This window comes from Anguilla rostrata, chromosome 9 (assembly GCF_018555375.3).
Source record: "Anguilla rostrata isolate EN2019 chromosome 9, ASM1855537v3, whole genome shotgun sequence".
Classification (NCBI taxonomy): domain Eukaryota; kingdom Metazoa; phylum Chordata; class Actinopteri; order Anguilliformes; family Anguillidae; genus Anguilla; species Anguilla rostrata.
In genome coordinates, this window is record NC_057941.1 from 52536199 (window position 1) to 52552792 (window position 16594).

Sequence of the window (16594 nt, forward strand, 5' to 3'; positions counted from 1 at the left end):
AAAAGCAGAAGGAGTGTGATCTTAAGAGGAAATGACAAAGCCTCAGCTGATCACCGCGCTTCTAAAGGTCAATGCTAGGCCCTGAACTGGGGACAAGTCTTACCATACACTGAAGGAAGTAATTTAGCTACCCCAATATATATATATATATATATAAGGAAGTACGTGATTCTACTTTGTCAAATAACATATAAAATAATACTGCCAGATATATGCTAAATTAAGTCAGGTAACACAATTAGCTTTTAAGAAAAGCCCACCACATCCTCTCATTTGAATGTGTTACTTGACTTAAAGACATGTGTTGCTAACGGTTACATTTAGAGTATTTAAAGCAGATTTAGTGTGTGATATTTACAGCAACCAAGTGTGAGGAAGTCTATTCAACTTCTACAATTTGGGCATACAATTTTATACATCAGAAAAGTCTGAATCTAATGTGAGCATGTTAAGACAAGTGTTTCCGTCTCTATTTTAGGACCATAAAGTGCATGCAGACAGACACAGACACACACACACTGATAAATAAATCCAGTCGTCCTTGCTGAACTTCGATTGCACATTGTCACGGACATCTATGTACCGTCATTTTCCTGTCAGACTTGTATTATGCGATCAGCCTTTTTTCAATTAACTGGTGCCGGCCCTGTGGCAGATGGGCTCCGACTCCCCCTTTCAGGTTCTGCTCCAGGTTTCTTTCTGCTACCAGCCAGGGAGTTTTTCCCTTGCCACTGTGGCCCCAGGCCTGCTCTTGGGGGGGTTCAGGCCCAGATCTCTGTTTAACCTGCTTTGTGACAATGTCATTTGTAATAAGCGCTATATAAATAAAACTGAACTGCATTGAAACTGAAATAAGCAAACAGATAACCAGGCTCAGATGTCCAGGGTTTGGGTCCGTCTGCGTTAGAGCGGACTTCCGACACTGGCGGAACCCCGGCTGCCTCATGCATGATTAAAGATGGCCGCCCTGCTCCTCTAAAACCCGGAGCAGCAAACAGGAAGTAGGCGGCGAGACAGAGATAGGGAGAGAGAGTGAGAGAGAGAGTGAGAGGGAGAGAGAGAGAGATAGATAGAGATAGGGAGAGAGAGCGAGAGAGCACTTCTGCGGCTCATGCCTTATTGATGGAAGCTTCGCTCGCCGAGGCACCGCTGGCTCCGAGCCGGGTGGGCGGGGCATCCGCTCGAGTGGCCCGTCGCTGTGAAACAGAAATGAATGAATTCGCTAATTAATTAACAGTAATAGCAGTAACGATCATGGTAATTGTCCTATGGGATAGCGGCATGCATACCTGAGGATGGCGGCATTTTAGGCCGTCAACCCCCTCCCCCCCTTCAAGTGAAGAGAGGAAATGAGAATATTTCCCATGATGCCACGCTGTGCCCCTGCCCCCCCCCCTCCCCCCCAGCCGCTGAGCTGTTGTTGACGCAGTGCAAAGTCATGCAGGAATGAGCCAGGGGCCTGAAGCCGGCATTCCTCTCTCATTGCAAGGCCCTGGAGGGGGGGGGGGGCGGGGCGGCGGGCGGTTGGGATGGGGGGGGGGTGCGTAGAAGTTTCCGGAAAACTCTGGCGCTCCAGCGGCTGTTTCTGCTCGACTCCTGCCAGCGCTGCCCAGTGTCTCCTCTCACCTCCCTCCTCTAGCTGCTGTCCCCTGTGCTTCCCCAAACCCCTGGCCGGCCAATCACAGCGAGCCTGTCGGGGAGAACGGGGCAACGGGCAGCGTGTGTCAGACTCTGTGCCTTATATCCGGTCCACAGAGAGCCCCTCTCTCTCTATCCCTTTCTCTCCCTCTATCCCTCTCTCTCTTTCTCTCCCTCTATCCCTCTCTCTCCCTCTCCTTCTCTCCCTCTATCCCTCTCTCTCCCTCTATCTCTCTCTCTGCATCTGCTGTATCTTCCTATCCTACCCTTTCTCTCCCTCTCTGCACCGCTCTCTTTATCTCTGTCAGTCCCTCTATTTCTCTCTCCCTTTCTCCTCCTCTCTATCTCTCTCTCTGTCCCTCTCTCTCCCTGATGTATCCCCCTCTTTCTCTCTCCCTCCCTCTTTTTTTGCATCTACCTGTATATCTTTCCCCCTCTCTACCTCTCTCTCATTCTCCCTGTACCTCTGTCTCCCCTTTGTGCTCTCTCTCTCCCTCTCTCACTCCCTCTCTCTCTGTGAGGGCACATTCGTCTCTCTCTGAATGTATTCCAGGAGTCAGTCAGTCTTTCTCTTCGCCAGTATCTGTGAGACACACACACACACACGCATTTATAGCGAGGAAGACTCCGGTCGTAATTCTGGGTGCGAGACGAAGGCCCTGCAGGGGTAAAATGGCGTCTGAGGCCTGTGGAGACACACTCCTGCGCGTTACGTAACTCATCCTGCCACTCAGGAATGGGCTGCCAAGCTGCGCAGCTGAGCGGCTAAATCAGCACTGAGTTAATTTACACTGACAGAGTACATTTACACTGACTGAGCTCATTTACACTAAGAGTATATTTACACTGATAGAGCTAATTTACACTGATAGAGCTCATTTACACTGATAGAGTTAATTTACACTGACAGAGCATATTTTACACTGACCGAGTACATTGAACACTGTTAGTGTTGAATTAACACTGAACATTTTCACTGTCTACCTGCTCAGAAAAGGGACACACTTTATGGGAGACTGGGGGGGGGGGGTACCAGAAAGGACCAGGGTACAGGAGCACGCTGAGCGCTTCGCAGTGCCTGTGCCCTCGCGTCTGCACGCGGCCGTACGCTTCCTGTTCTCGCCGGGGCACTTCCTGCCTTGCGGACTGAGCACTCGCGCACCGGTGCGCTCATACTCGCTGCCCAAGCAGACGGAGGCCTCGTTGCATGTATGGATATAGGCTGTCCCCATAGCAACGGAACAAACAGTGCGGGGTGGGGTGGGGTGGGGTGGGGTAGGGGAGGGCCGGTACCTCTCTTTAAGAGAGATTATTTTGATCGCTTTCTCTCTCTTTCAGTATGAGTGTCTGTGTTTATACCCATTCCAAGTTCTTATCCAGTGATCCTGCAGATCCACATAACTGGTAGGTATTGCTCTCAAAACCATTTCCTAAATTTCCTAGATTTTTCTTCCCCCCTCCCCGTCATATTGAAGGCGCTGTTCCTTTAAGAGCGGTCTCTGGCAAGAGGAGAGCTAACTAGCGGGTGCTGGCAGCCAACCAGGAGAGCCGCTGCCTGGAGCCCAGAGCCAATTAGAAGTCCTCCTGGGCGGAGGTTACAAAGTCAGACTGAACCCGGTGACTCAGCACACCCGAGCGAGCGTGAGTCGGGGCGGGTCGCTCCGGAGGGTGGAACTCGCCGTCCAAACCTGAGAGAGAACACGGCAATAAATTCTGCTGAGAAAAGAGGCAGTACATTCTCTACAACACAGTAAACAATATCATTATTATTATTTTTAAAAAATCCAACTGTTCTCTTCAACATAGACAGTTTATACCCAGAATGTTAGTCATATGATAAAAAAAAAAAAAAGATTAGTTTGGAGTTTGGTGTCAAGCAAGAGTGGGCTTTTTTTATTTTTTAAGCTTTCCCCAGGGACACAAACTGAAACCTTACACCATAACTCAGCACATTACATGCGCAGGGCGAAAAGAACAGGATGTTTTTATTCCTTTCCGGTTTGCAGTTTGCAGCGGGGTTGTTTTTTTTTATGAGTCTGCATCTCGGCGGTTACACGAACTCCTTCATCTGTCCGCCAGCGGCCCGGAGCCCCAAACGGCCGGTGCCTGCGCGACGCGGCAGAACAAACACGGCCGACCCGAAAGCTGTTAGATCGGCAAACACAGAGGCACGGCCACACACGTCACGTTTCCTCCAGGGATCATCTGGTGCTCAGATGTAGCGCAACGCAGTCGATGATCCTCACAATCCAAAAAAAAAAAAGAAAAACAATGTTAACCCATTTAAAGAAATTCCCGCACTGGGGTTTATTTTCGGTAGTCCGGCTGTCCCCGGATAATTGGGAAATCGCGGCCTTGTTCCTGTCGGCCAGGTTGCGCAGCACGGAAGATAACAGCTGGAAGGATCATACGCGTCGTTGCCGATTCATTTCACACTTTCTCTCTCTCTCTCTCTCTCTCTCTCAGATCTGCATAATGTATATTGACAATATCACCCACGAGCAAAAAAAAAAAAAAATAGCGAACGCAGCCATCTAGCCTAAATAGGTCAAGCGGCAACACGACGTTGCCGGGCCTACATTCTGATGTGTGGCGTGGCTTCCCCCCGTGTTCGAAAAACCCGACAATTATGAGAACGAGGCCGGGCGCGGGCTGCTGGAAAGTTCCAGAAACGTGAATATGCACGTTATTCTGAGCAGAGCTGCGACAGTCAGCGAAGCACGCCTCCCTCCGGCCCGGGCCGCCGGCTGCACACGCACACGCACACACACACCACACACACGCACACGCACACACACACCGACCCGCGCAGACACACACACCGACCCGCGCAGACACACACACACCGACCGCGCAGACACACACACACCGACCCCGCAGACACACACACCGACCCGCGCAGACACACACACCCGACCCGCGCAGAACACACACCGACCGCAGACAACACGACCGCGCGACACACACACGATCCGCGAACACACGCTCCGACCGCGCAGACACACGCTCCGACCGCACAGACACACACTCCGACCGCGCAGACACACACTCCGACCGCGCAGACACACACACCGACCCGCGCAGACACACACACCGACCCGCGCAGACACACACACACCGACCCGCGCAGACACACACACCGACCCGCGCAGACACACAGTGACAGAGAAAGGGACGTGTGTTTAAATGTGTGACTAGAATCTCTCTCTCTCTGTCCCCCCCTCCCTTTATCTACCTCTCTCTCTCTATCCCATGTGCCATTAAGAAACATGTAATTTCCCTCCTTCCTTGACAGAATTGTGTCAACACACACACACACTTTATTGATTAGTCTACAATTTATTCTACACAACTGTTATGAAATCATGCTTCACTCAGCAGACTTCACTATAGCAGATTATATTTCTTTAGAAGCGCTAATAACATTAACACCACTGCAAAATTACCTAATAATAAAAAAACCAGGGTGCCAATATTATGCGTGGCAAGATTACTGCGATTAGCATTTTAGGTGCGCGTTCAGTGCATTAAAAACTATATTTAGCCTTTAAGTCCGTACGGGAGTGACTGCAGAGGCAAATATCAGGAGGGATGTGAGTGTTTGTGTCCGACCGAACGGCTTCCTCAGGAGAAACCGGAGCTGAGCCACCACGCCCATGACTGTGCTGTACAGTACGGCGGGGGGGTCAGAGTGGGGGGGGCGGAGGAGGGGGGGAGTGCCGCTGGCACATTCAGAAACCAAATCCAATATATCAGTCCTGTGACTTTAAGAAATGACCACGTCATCAGACCCACATTTCCCTTATAAAAATCTGTGTGCACTGAACATCCCCCGCAGGCCAAATCAGCTGTTTCCATGTCCCCGCCCCCATGTGACGCACAGACTGTCCCCCCCCCCACCCCAAACACACACACAGACACACACACATGCGCGCACGCACACACAGCACAGGCACAGACATGCGCGCACACACACACAGCACAGACACACACACACACACACACACACTAGCCACCGGTCGTACGCCACGCGCGCTGGAAATGGTGTAAATGGAGGCCAACTCAAACACGTGCAGCGCGCTGCATGCGGTGGGGAGGAAGTGAGACTGGCGGGAGGCCAGGGCCCAGTCTCTCCTGAGAGAGAGCACCCTTTCAGCCCCAGCTCTGGCCTGTCCCAGGCCCTCCTCTCCTTACTGGCTCCATGGCCATATCATCATCATCATCATCATCATCATCGTTATGATTGCTGTCTCAGGCTTGCGGAACATGCCGTCACAATGTGCTGTTCAGAGTTTTCAGACCGCACACACTCACCGGAGAAAAATGTGAGCTTTCGCAAGCCGAACTCCGGCATGAGAACGGACTGTTTGTACCCACTCCTAACCCCCACCGCACAGTACCCACTCCTATCCCCCACCACACAGAACCCACTCCTATCCCCCACCGCACAGAACCCACTCCTAACCCCCACCGCACAGTACCCACTCCTAACCCCACAGTACCCACTCCTAACCCCCACCGCACAGAACCCACTCCTAACCCCCACCGCACAGTACCCACTCCTAACCCCCACCGCACAGTACCCACTCCTAACCCCCACCGCACAGAACCCACTCCTAACCCCCACTGCACAGTACCCACTCCTAACCCCCACTGCACAGAACCCACTCCTAACCGCACAGTACCCACTCCTAACCCCCACCCCACAGTACCCACTCCTATCCCCCACCACACAGTACCCACTCCTAACCGCACAGTACCCACTCCTAACCCCCACCGCACAGTACCCACTCCTAACCCCCACCGCGCAGTACCCACTCCTAATCCCCACTGCACAGTACCCACTCCTATCCGACACCACTTACTTTTTCATTTTATTCTCTTTATTCATGTCAAGCTGTTGTCACGTCAACACAATTATAAATGACAGCTGACAGGACATTTTTTAAATAACCAGGTAAGGGTTGCTGTGTCATCGCGCCGACTGCAGCCTGTGGTTGTGACAGGCTTGCCCCTTCACCTTCACGTCGCTGCGGCAACGCACCGCGACTTTTGCCCCGACCCCTGAGTGACGTAGCGGCGGAGCGCGACTCGGTGAAGCGGGGAGGTTCCGGTGCCGGGGGGGGAAACGGTGCGAGTCCCCCCCCCCCCCCCCCCCCCGTCCCGCTCTCTCCTCCTTCACACAAGCCCTGCAGTGAGTCACAGGCCCCAGGTTTCGGCTCACGTCCAGCCCCACTGCTGATCCATGGACTCTGCCCCCCCGTTCGGAGCCGATTTGCCTCGGAGGGGGCAAAGGGGCGGGTGTGAGGAGCATTTAAATCCTGCCCCCCCCCCGGCACAGGCCTCCCCGTTCCATGGCCTACATAGATTACCCTCAGTCACGTAATGGGTCGCCGTCTCCCCTTGACGAACCGGTTTGTGTTGTGGTTTCAGGACTGCCTCTCTTTAACGCGCTCCGCTCAGACAAACCTGCGGCTGCTCGTGCTTTCTACCCCGTTTCCTATTTGTTCAGTTCGTCTTTTTCTCTTTTTTTCTTCTTGGTAAAGAACCGAAATGAACTGGTGAGTAATGGAATCTACGTTGAAAAAATTAACTTCCTTTTTCCTGAATAAAACAAAAAAAACATGCAGGAATTCATCCAGGGAATTTGATTATTCAACAGGTTGCTGGTCTTAATCTCCCAAAAAATGTAACAGACACTTCCTGAGCAAGTTTAAATTTCAGTAAATTAAATAAATATTATATACATAAATAAATATTCCATGTAAATGGATAAATAAATTCCAATTCCAGAGGGCCACAGCGTCTGCAGGTTTAACTCCAGTCCTGGAGGGGCTGCAGTGTCTGCAGGTTTAACTCCAGCCCTGGAGGGGCTGCAGTGTCTGCAGGTTCAACTCCAGTCCTGGAGGGCCGCAGTGTCTGCAGGTTCAACTCCAGTCCTGGAGAGAGGTGCAGTGTCAGCAGATATTTGTAGTTTTCCTTCTTTCTACCTTCACTCAGAAAGTGATTCAGGGATTCAAAACAATTTGTTCACAAGGTATTGAAAGACACTTCCACATGTATAAATACACTGCAGCATTACCGCAAACTCTATTTCTGAGTGCGGTGACCCCCTGGGACTGAAGTTTGAGATTCCCACCCCCCCTTGCCCCCCCCCCCCCCTCGGAGCAGAGCCCTGAGTGATCAGTGTTCCTGGCCCAGCAGATCAGCTCCAGAGTCCAGCCCTGCTTATGTAACACCCTCTCCTGGGACATGTGACAGAGCTTTCTGCATGGGTGACCTACATACCCCCCCCCCCTCCACCTCCCCCAACCCCATCCGCTGCTTCTCTGTCCCTACATACCAGGGGAATGACTGTACTTCTCTTTACATGCCTGTCGCCACCACCACCCCCCACCCGCCAAAAACCCAAACTCCTACCATCACCCCCAAACCCATCCGCACCCAAACCTCCACCATCACCCCCAAATCCATCGGCACCCAAACCTCCTCCATCACAGATCCCACCCACCATCAGCACTGGACCCTGCCCAGAGTCACTTGTCCCTGGGCCAATGTCTTTTTTGGTTTTTTTTTTTGTTGCCATTTTTAAAACCACAAACATCAAAGTTCTTAATGAAACAAGTCCTACTAACGCAGCACTGCTAATGCGGCACCGCTAACCAGCATCGCTAATGCAGCACCGCTAATGCAGCACCGCTAACCAGCATCGCTAATGCAGCGTCACTAACCAGCATCGCTAACCAGCATCGCTAATGCAGCATCTCTAACCAGCACCGCTAACCAGAATCGCTAATGCAGCATCGCTAACCAGCACCGCTAACCAGCATCGCTAATGCAGCATCTCTAACCAGCACCGCTAACCAGAATCGCTAATGCAGCATCGCTAACCAGCACCGCTAACCAGCATCGCTAATGCAGCATCGATAACCAGTACCGCTAACCAGCATCGCTAATGCAGCATCGCTAACCAGCACTGCTAACCAACAGCGCTAACCACCACTAGCATAGCACCGCTAACTAATACCGCTAACAAAGTACCACTAAGGCAGCAGCGCTAACACATTACTGCTAGCACAGCAGTGCTAACGCAGCAGCACCTGTGAGTTCAGCTCAGTGGGGTCCTCTGGAGGCAGGAGAGTGAACTGCAATCCAGCACACAGGCAGGGAGAGTGACTCAGCTCTCTGTCAGAGCGGCGTGTCCAGAGCGGATCAAGCTCCTGCGTACAGAGGGGCCTGGAATGTTCTACAGCCTCTGAAACCAGAACGCAAAGCCAGGAGGATTCTGGGGGAGGGAGGGGAGGGAGGGGGACAAACTCCTTTACAGAGGATTCTAGAAGAGTCTTCACATAAAACAGGCCTTGTGACTTTAGCCGCTGTTAGCTTGTCGGAGTTAGCTCTGGTTTCACTTCCTGACAGCGCTGTTCTTGGTTTGTTGCTCGACGTTTCCAGATAAATCACAGGCTTGCCTGTTTTCGGTGAGGCCTGCGTCTGAGCTGTGAGATCTCCCTGGCGGCCGTTCCTGCGCCCCTTTCTGTCAATCCGTCCGCTGCTTCTCCTCTCAGCTCTGTGTCACTCAGGCCCACAGACCTGCGGCCTTGCTCCAGCCCACCGCTCCTCACACCCGCCCGTGAGCGTATCTCTCTCTGACGGCCTTGCAAGTCCCTCCGGATAAGAGCGTCTGCCAGAGAAATGGATTTTTTACAATAATGATAAACAAAAGTTTTTCTTTTCCGCAGCACATCGGCTCTCGGGGGGATCGGATCTCTCCGGAAACTCCGGGGCAGCGTGCTGACATTCCAGGCATTTTTTTATTATTGTTCACCAAACCCAAACTGTCTCGCCATTCCCGCTACAGCCCCGCTACAGCCCGCTACAGCCCCGCTACAGCCCCGCTACAGCCCCGCTACAGCCCCGCTACAGCCCCGCTACAGCCCTGCTACAGCCCCGCTGTGTCCCGCTACAGCCCCACTACAGCCCCGCTGTGTCCCGCTACAGCCCCACTACAGCCCCGCTGTGTCCCGCTACAGCCCCACTACAGCCCGCTACAGCCCGCTACAGCCCCGCTACAGCCCCGCTACAGCCCCGCTGTGTCCCGCGGCCTGAGTCACGCGCGTCTGGGGGCCTCGCCAGCGTCATGTGACCCGGGCGACGCGCGAAGCTTCCGCCACATTCCGGGGTTCTTCCCGTTCATATATAATCTGTCTATGAATTCATATTATTTTAAATCTTTCTATGAATTAGCTCTTCTAAGGACGTTCTGATCTCACACTCTGCAGCAGTTAGGTGTGCCACACACACGCAGACAAACACACGTGCGCACACGTACACTTGTATACACACACACTCTCAGTGGAAAAGTACAGCTCTTATCTCCTGGCCTTAGAAATGTTGTGTCTCATTACAGCCCCCCCCCCCCCCAGCTTTCTCTGCAGACATGTGTGTGCGTGTGTGTGCGTGTGTGCGTGTGTGCGTGTGTGCATGTGTGTGTGTGCGTGTGTGTGTGTGTGTGTGCGTGTGTGTGTGTGTGTGTGCGTGTGTGTGAGTGTGTGTGTGTGCGTGTGTGTGTGCGTGTGTGTGAGTGTGTGTGCGTGTGAGTGTGTGTGTGTGTGCGTGCTTCAGAGCTGTGTTTTAGGCAGTACTGTCTGGTGTAAGGTGATTAGGGTGCTGGGCAGGGTATTCTAACAGGGAGAGGCATAATTACCCATGCTGCACTGCTCCTGTGACGTTTCCCACGGGCGAAATGCACCCCCTGTCCGCTCTTATCTTATCTCAGCCCTCACCGGTGCGACGGCTGCCATCGGCCCGGTCGACCCAAACGTGCCGGGCTTCGCAGCCCGTCAGGCGATCTGCTCCGGCATCGCCTCGCAACCGTGGAAACACTCCGTGCGTCACCATGACTGCGAAGAGCACCGACAGGCTTCTGGAATTTTCCAAGGCTTCAAACAATCTCAGGCTCTTTTTTCTCAGCATATGTACACATTGCCATTGAAAGAATGAATGAATGAATCACTGCATTTATATAGCACTTTTACTTTTCACTAACTGTTCCACTAAGTGTTCCACTCTTACACTGTTACACTGTTCCACTGCTCCACTGTTACACTGGTACACTGCTCCACTATTAGACTGTTACACTGCTCCACTCTTACACTGGTACACTGCTCCACTGTTACACTGTTACACTGTTCCACTCTTACACTCTTACACTGCTCCACTCTTACACTCTTACACTGCTCCACTCTTACACTCTTACACTGCTCCACTCTTACACTCTTACACTGCTCCACTCTTACACTGTTACAGTGTTCCACTCTTACACTGCTCCACTGTTACATTGTTACACTGTTCCACTCTTACACTGCTCCACTCTTACATTGTTACAGTGTTCCACTCTTACACTGCTCCACTGTTACATTGTTACACTGTTCCACTCTTACACTGTTAGACTGTTACAGTGTTCACCGTTAACACTCCATTGTCACACCGAGCGCACTGCCGCCTAGAGGTCGTTTTCCCGCCGAAAGTCCTCCTCACAGTTCGTGCGCTAATGTGAACATTCCGGAATCCTCCCCGGCCCCCCGGCCCCCAGCTCCCGGCCCCCTCCGACCTTTCGGCAGCGAGGGGCCTGGGTCGGAATCTCGCCGCTTCCCGCTGAACCCGTCTGTGTGTGGGGGGGTGCGGGGGGAGTCAGCCCATCTCTCTGTGTTGTCTGAGCTACGGCTGGGGGAAGGTTCCGGAGTCACTCGAACTGAATACAAGTCTGACCGAGGCCCAGGTCCACAGTCGACTCCAAACAGCACCGATCTGCTACGGCCAGTTTATTAATATTTTTTATCATTTCCACATAGCTTTTATATGACGGAAAACTGGGAGGAAATCCACTGCACTCAAACAGCAGTGGCGAGGAGCGTGTCAGCTGGTGCTGTCCGCGCGATTCTGCTTCTCGTCAAACTTTATGTATTTTAAATGGTCTTCGTCCAGCCCGTCCAGCTCATGAACTCACAGACTGTCTGTCTGCAGGAGCCGCTACGCGTGTTTATGAGGAACTGCGTACTGAGGGAAAGAATAAAGACCCACCGTGCAGCTCGAAGCAGAATTAGAAAGCAGCTAAATTTAAAAGGTTTGGCCCAGTTGGCTTTTCCTTCATTTCTGGGGAATTGGCCTTTCTCTTAGTTCTATCGTGTTTTAGATGTATTTTGTGTTTTGTTTTTACGGAAGCATAAATATTAATGTTGGCCCAACCCTACCCTGCCATGCCCTGCCCCGCCAGGGGAAGGCACTGGAGGCTGGGCGGGTCCTGGAACGGGTCAAAATTGGGGTGGTGGGGGGGGGGCTGAAGAGACCAGCCCTTATTAGCTGTGCCCGTGGGCCCCACAGTGTGACTCATGTGTAGCGGGGTCATAGCAGCCACAGCACATGCTGTTACCCACCAGCTATCCACAGGCTCCATATACACAACACACACACACACACACACTCATGCACACATACCCACCTGACCGTCTGCATGCCCACAAACACACGCACCTGTGAGTCTGTGCACACACAAATACACACATCTGTCCATCTGCACATGCACACACACACACACACACACACCTGCCTGTCCATGCACACTCTCTCACACACACACACACACACACACACACACTGCACTGGCACCAGGGACAGACACTGGCATAATTCCCCTTGACAGCATTAAACTCAGGAGTAAAAATATCCCCTGGCTGCACAGTACTTCCCCCTAAGAACACACTGACCTTTAGCCTTATTTCTGCACCAAATCCCAGGAGGAACTAGATGAACTCTGTATACTGAAGTACATATATAAATATTTAAAGTACATCCTCCACCACGGAACCGCGCGCGTCACATGATCATTATCGCAGCAATGAGTCAGCGCGCACTCAAAGCCGTTGTTCAACCGTTTGCTTGTTTAGCGCTGGTGCGTGCGTAAGCTTGGCGTGTTGCCGTCGATGTTTCGCATGACGCCGCGGTCCTTCGAATCAAATCCCCATAAAATCCTATCAAGACGCGCATGAGTGCTGATGTCAAAATGAGATATCTCCACTCAACCCACGCCCCGCCCCCTCCCGGCAACGTGCGCCACCCATTCATGCTTCCGGTCGGACGATGAATGGGTCACCGTGAACTTCTGAATCTTAAAGGTCACTCATTTCTTATTCACGGGAGCGCGTCGTATATTTAGAAAGCCGCAACATTCCCATCGCCTCTGTAGTCTGTCCATTAACCACCCGTATATCCAGTTCCAGAATAAACCCACACATCCTTCCTTTAGGTTGATGCCTTTTCTGGCCTTTTTTGCGAGTCGGCTTGTCCACATTATAACCTTTCGAGAAGGGTGCTAATTTTGTCCGCCGCGCGCCACGTACCATCTTCATAATTGGTGACCACCGGTGCTAAATATAACAACCAGTTTCCGAGCCAAAACTGGGCCTGACCGCGTCAGCGTGTCTTGTCAGTGCTGTCCGGCACGAGGCGAAACCCCGGAATGCTGATATTCCAATGGCAATCAATAATAACAATTATTAACAACTCTTATATGCCTATTCTTCATCGACGCTCTGAATCAGGGAAACCAGCTAATCAGAATGTGGTCATAGGTAAACTGGGCGAAAGGTTGATCCACGGCACCTTTTACACTTTCTGTCTGTGGGAATTAATATGCTAAAACAGCAGCTAACATTAATTATCAATAATAGTTTTGATACAGAAGCTGCAATTAGCCTTATTGTGATACACACTGGCATGTAAATGACAACAATTCCTGGATGTAAACGGGCAATGAACGCATTTCGTATGATATATGTGTTTGCCATGATTTATTAAAACCCTGGCCTTTTTAGTTTCAGACCCCTTCAGACTTCAAACACTAGACTACACTAGCGTCAAACCTTGATCAGTTTTATGACCGTTAAATCTCTACCCAAATCTGTCGCTGAATACAAAAAAAGGAAGAGGCAAACAGAAATCTCAGCGTCAACCTAAATTCGGAACATTCTATGGACCTACATTTCGAAGATAATCATGAACAGATAATCCAGCTTGTTGCAATATCTGTTTGTGACCGCTAGAGGGCAGGCGCTTTCCACGACCAGCCGTGGCGTGTTCCTGTTGCCTGATTTTCAGTAGCGATGTGTGCCTGTGGTTCTCTTTACCGTTTCATGTGCGATGGGCCGCAGTCCTGCGCCGCCAACGCGTATTCAGACATTATTAATGTACACTATCTTACGGCGTCTGATGAGGAAGAGGAGCAGGGCAAGGCCAATGAAACGGAGACTGGTGCTGATAATTCTGATTGTGATGCAGTAGAAAATTATTCTTAAATTTAATTTGCATATTGTCCTCCTTCTTTTTGGAGTTGGCAAGCTATGGAAAGCCACAAGTGGGCAAATGAGTATGTGTGTGTGTGAGTGTGTCTGTGCGTGTGTGTGTGAGTGTGTCTGTGTCTGTGCGTGTGTGTGTGAGTGTGAGTGTGTGTGTGTGACCTTGATGTCTCCCCATTGTGGCTGCAGTTATCTCAGCTTTGTCTAAGAGGCTCCAGCAGCAGTGAGGAGGGTGTGTGTCCATGTGTGTGTGTGTGTGTGTGTGTCCATGTGTGTGTGTGAGTGTGTGCCTGCGTGTGTGTGTGTGTGCATGCATGTGTATGTGTATGTGTGTGTGAGCCTCTTAGTCAAAGAGGCTCCAGCAGCAGTGAAGAGGGTATGTGTGTGAAATATAGTCACTCTCACAATCACCACGGCAATAAACAATATCACACCATCCCATAATCAAGCAAAAACAAGCTCACATTAACTATCCTCTACATAAGGGTGTGATGTCAACTTCACTGCTCAGAAATCGAACCTGCAACCATATGGTGAAAAAGCCTGGGGCTAGAACCAATAACCTTCACCTCACTAGAACATATATCCAGGCTACTGCAGGGTCCTGTCGGGGCTCAAGCTGTCCCGGGGCATTGTTTAATTTTGTCTGGACAGGTGGGGGACGGGGGGGACGGTTTCCTCTCAGTCTTGTATCTTTGTTATGAGGTTCCGGAAGAGGCGTTTCCGTGACGACTGTCCTCAGAGTCAGGGTCAGTGCCTGCTGTGTAGACGGGACGGTATGTGGGCGTGTCCGTGACAGAGGGCAGAACGCGAGAGAGAGCGTGTGATTGGTGCGGAACAGGAGAGAGAGCATGTGATTGGTTGAGGAGGGCATACCCTTCCCTTGTCCAGTCTGAACCCTGAGGAAACATAAAAAGGATTTTTTCTTAATTCTCTTTTTTGGTGGTTTTCTTTTCTTGCTTGCCCTTCTGGAGTTATTGTCGCTTGGTTCATCTTTTACCCTTGAGTTAATGATGTTTTTGTTTCTATTTTTATGATATTTCTCTGCATAGGGATCATTACGGTGTTTCCTTGCTTCACTTTTGCACACCTTATGCTCTGTACAGCACTTATACATATATACCAAACAATAAAAGTTATATTCATAAAGATGTATTGATGATAATGGTGATTTTCTTGTTTTTTTTATTGGTAATAATAATAATTGTTATTCTTATTATTATTAATGGTAGTAGTGGTTGTAGTAGTAATAGTGTTATAGTCAAAATAAACCTCAGTTAATACCAATTACATTTGCCAAAAGGAACACTAATTCATAGGGCTGATCAATATTTTCAGTATAGCTGTTGATTTAACCGTAATGCTGGCGGCTAATTGTGCGGGGAAGCCATGTCCACTGCTGGTGGAGCGAGGCTAGCACCATTAGCTCTAATTGCAGTCCCTTAGCTCATGTTATTGCGCACCCCGCACCCCCAGCAGGGGCCTGGTAAACGATGGCCGCATTATTCAAGGTGCGGAGGAAAGCAGCCCGACTCCCCCCCCCCCCCCCCCGAGCGTATTGTGTATGCACCAAATAAAAGTAATTAAATGTAACCGTCCAAATTGGGTTTAATGAGGACGATTCCTTACGTAAAAAACACCTCAGGGCAGTGTCCGGCACCTTCGATTCAGCTTGAGCCGGATGCATCACGTCGGCCAGTAGCTGCATTTGGTCTTTTTGGGAGCTCTCGGTAATTGCAGCCTGTATATAAATGCTTAATGACGCGTCGTTAGCTGCGCCCTGAATTATTAACACAGGCGTTTTTGATGTGTGGCTCCGAACGCAGCTGTGGGTTGAAAACACGCGGAGGAAACCTTGCGCGTGATTTTATAAACCTGGCAACCCTTTCCTTCCACCTAATCGCTCATTAACGTTTGATTAATTAATACTGGATGAAATCAACAGTGTTTGTTATTTATAGGACAGCCATTTAGTCCATTTTTGTGAAATACAAAAACCGTTCTTAGCTGAACATTCTAATGCTGATGTCACAGTCGCTGCTGGTGACTGAAAGCAACAGAGTTCTAGAACACTGACCGACTTCGAATGATTTTGAATAAGCATTCCAAAAAAAAAAAAAAATAGACACTTCAAAGGGTTAAAGCTCAACCTTCTCTGGAGAGATTTCGGAGAGCCAGAGTGTAATGTGGGGTCTCCTGGCATGTGTGTGTGACTGTCCTGGACGTAAAGGGTTTGACATCCGAGTGACAGATTTTACACAAGAAGGACAGCGATCCATTTTTTCACATACATTTTTGCATGGCTGAAGGAAGTGAACACAGAAGGAATGCAGTATACAACACTATAATTTCAGTAATTCATTTTAGAAGAACAAAATGATATCAGCATATATGTGTGTGTGTGTGTGTGTGTATACATACACCCTTGCATTTGTGTTACAGTAAGGAGGAGGGAAGCATTGTACAAAGCTGAATGTAGGTAGATTTCCCCCTGGAGTCTCTCTGGTAGATAAAGTTTGATTGTGTTTGATTGGCTGAGTCATTCGGTCTTCGTTTGGCAGGCGAACCAGATCCAATTAGACGTCACGCTCAGACACTGCTGCTGA

The 16594-nt window shown here is 50.5% G+C and overlaps 1 long non-coding RNA gene across 1 annotated transcript in view; it reads left to right on the forward strand.

The window, feature by feature from the left end:
- The window catches only part of LOC135264160 (uncharacterized), a 29607-nt gene extending 26227 nt beyond the window's left edge, over positions 1-3380 (forward strand). The window contains exons 2-3 of the long non-coding RNA XR_010332618.1: positions 2977-3042; positions 3130-3380. This is a non-coding gene — a long non-coding RNA (uncharacterized LOC135264160). The remainder of the gene's footprint in view (positions 1-2976; positions 3043-3129) is intronic.
- The last annotated feature ends 13214 nt before the right edge of the window (positions 3381-16594 follow it).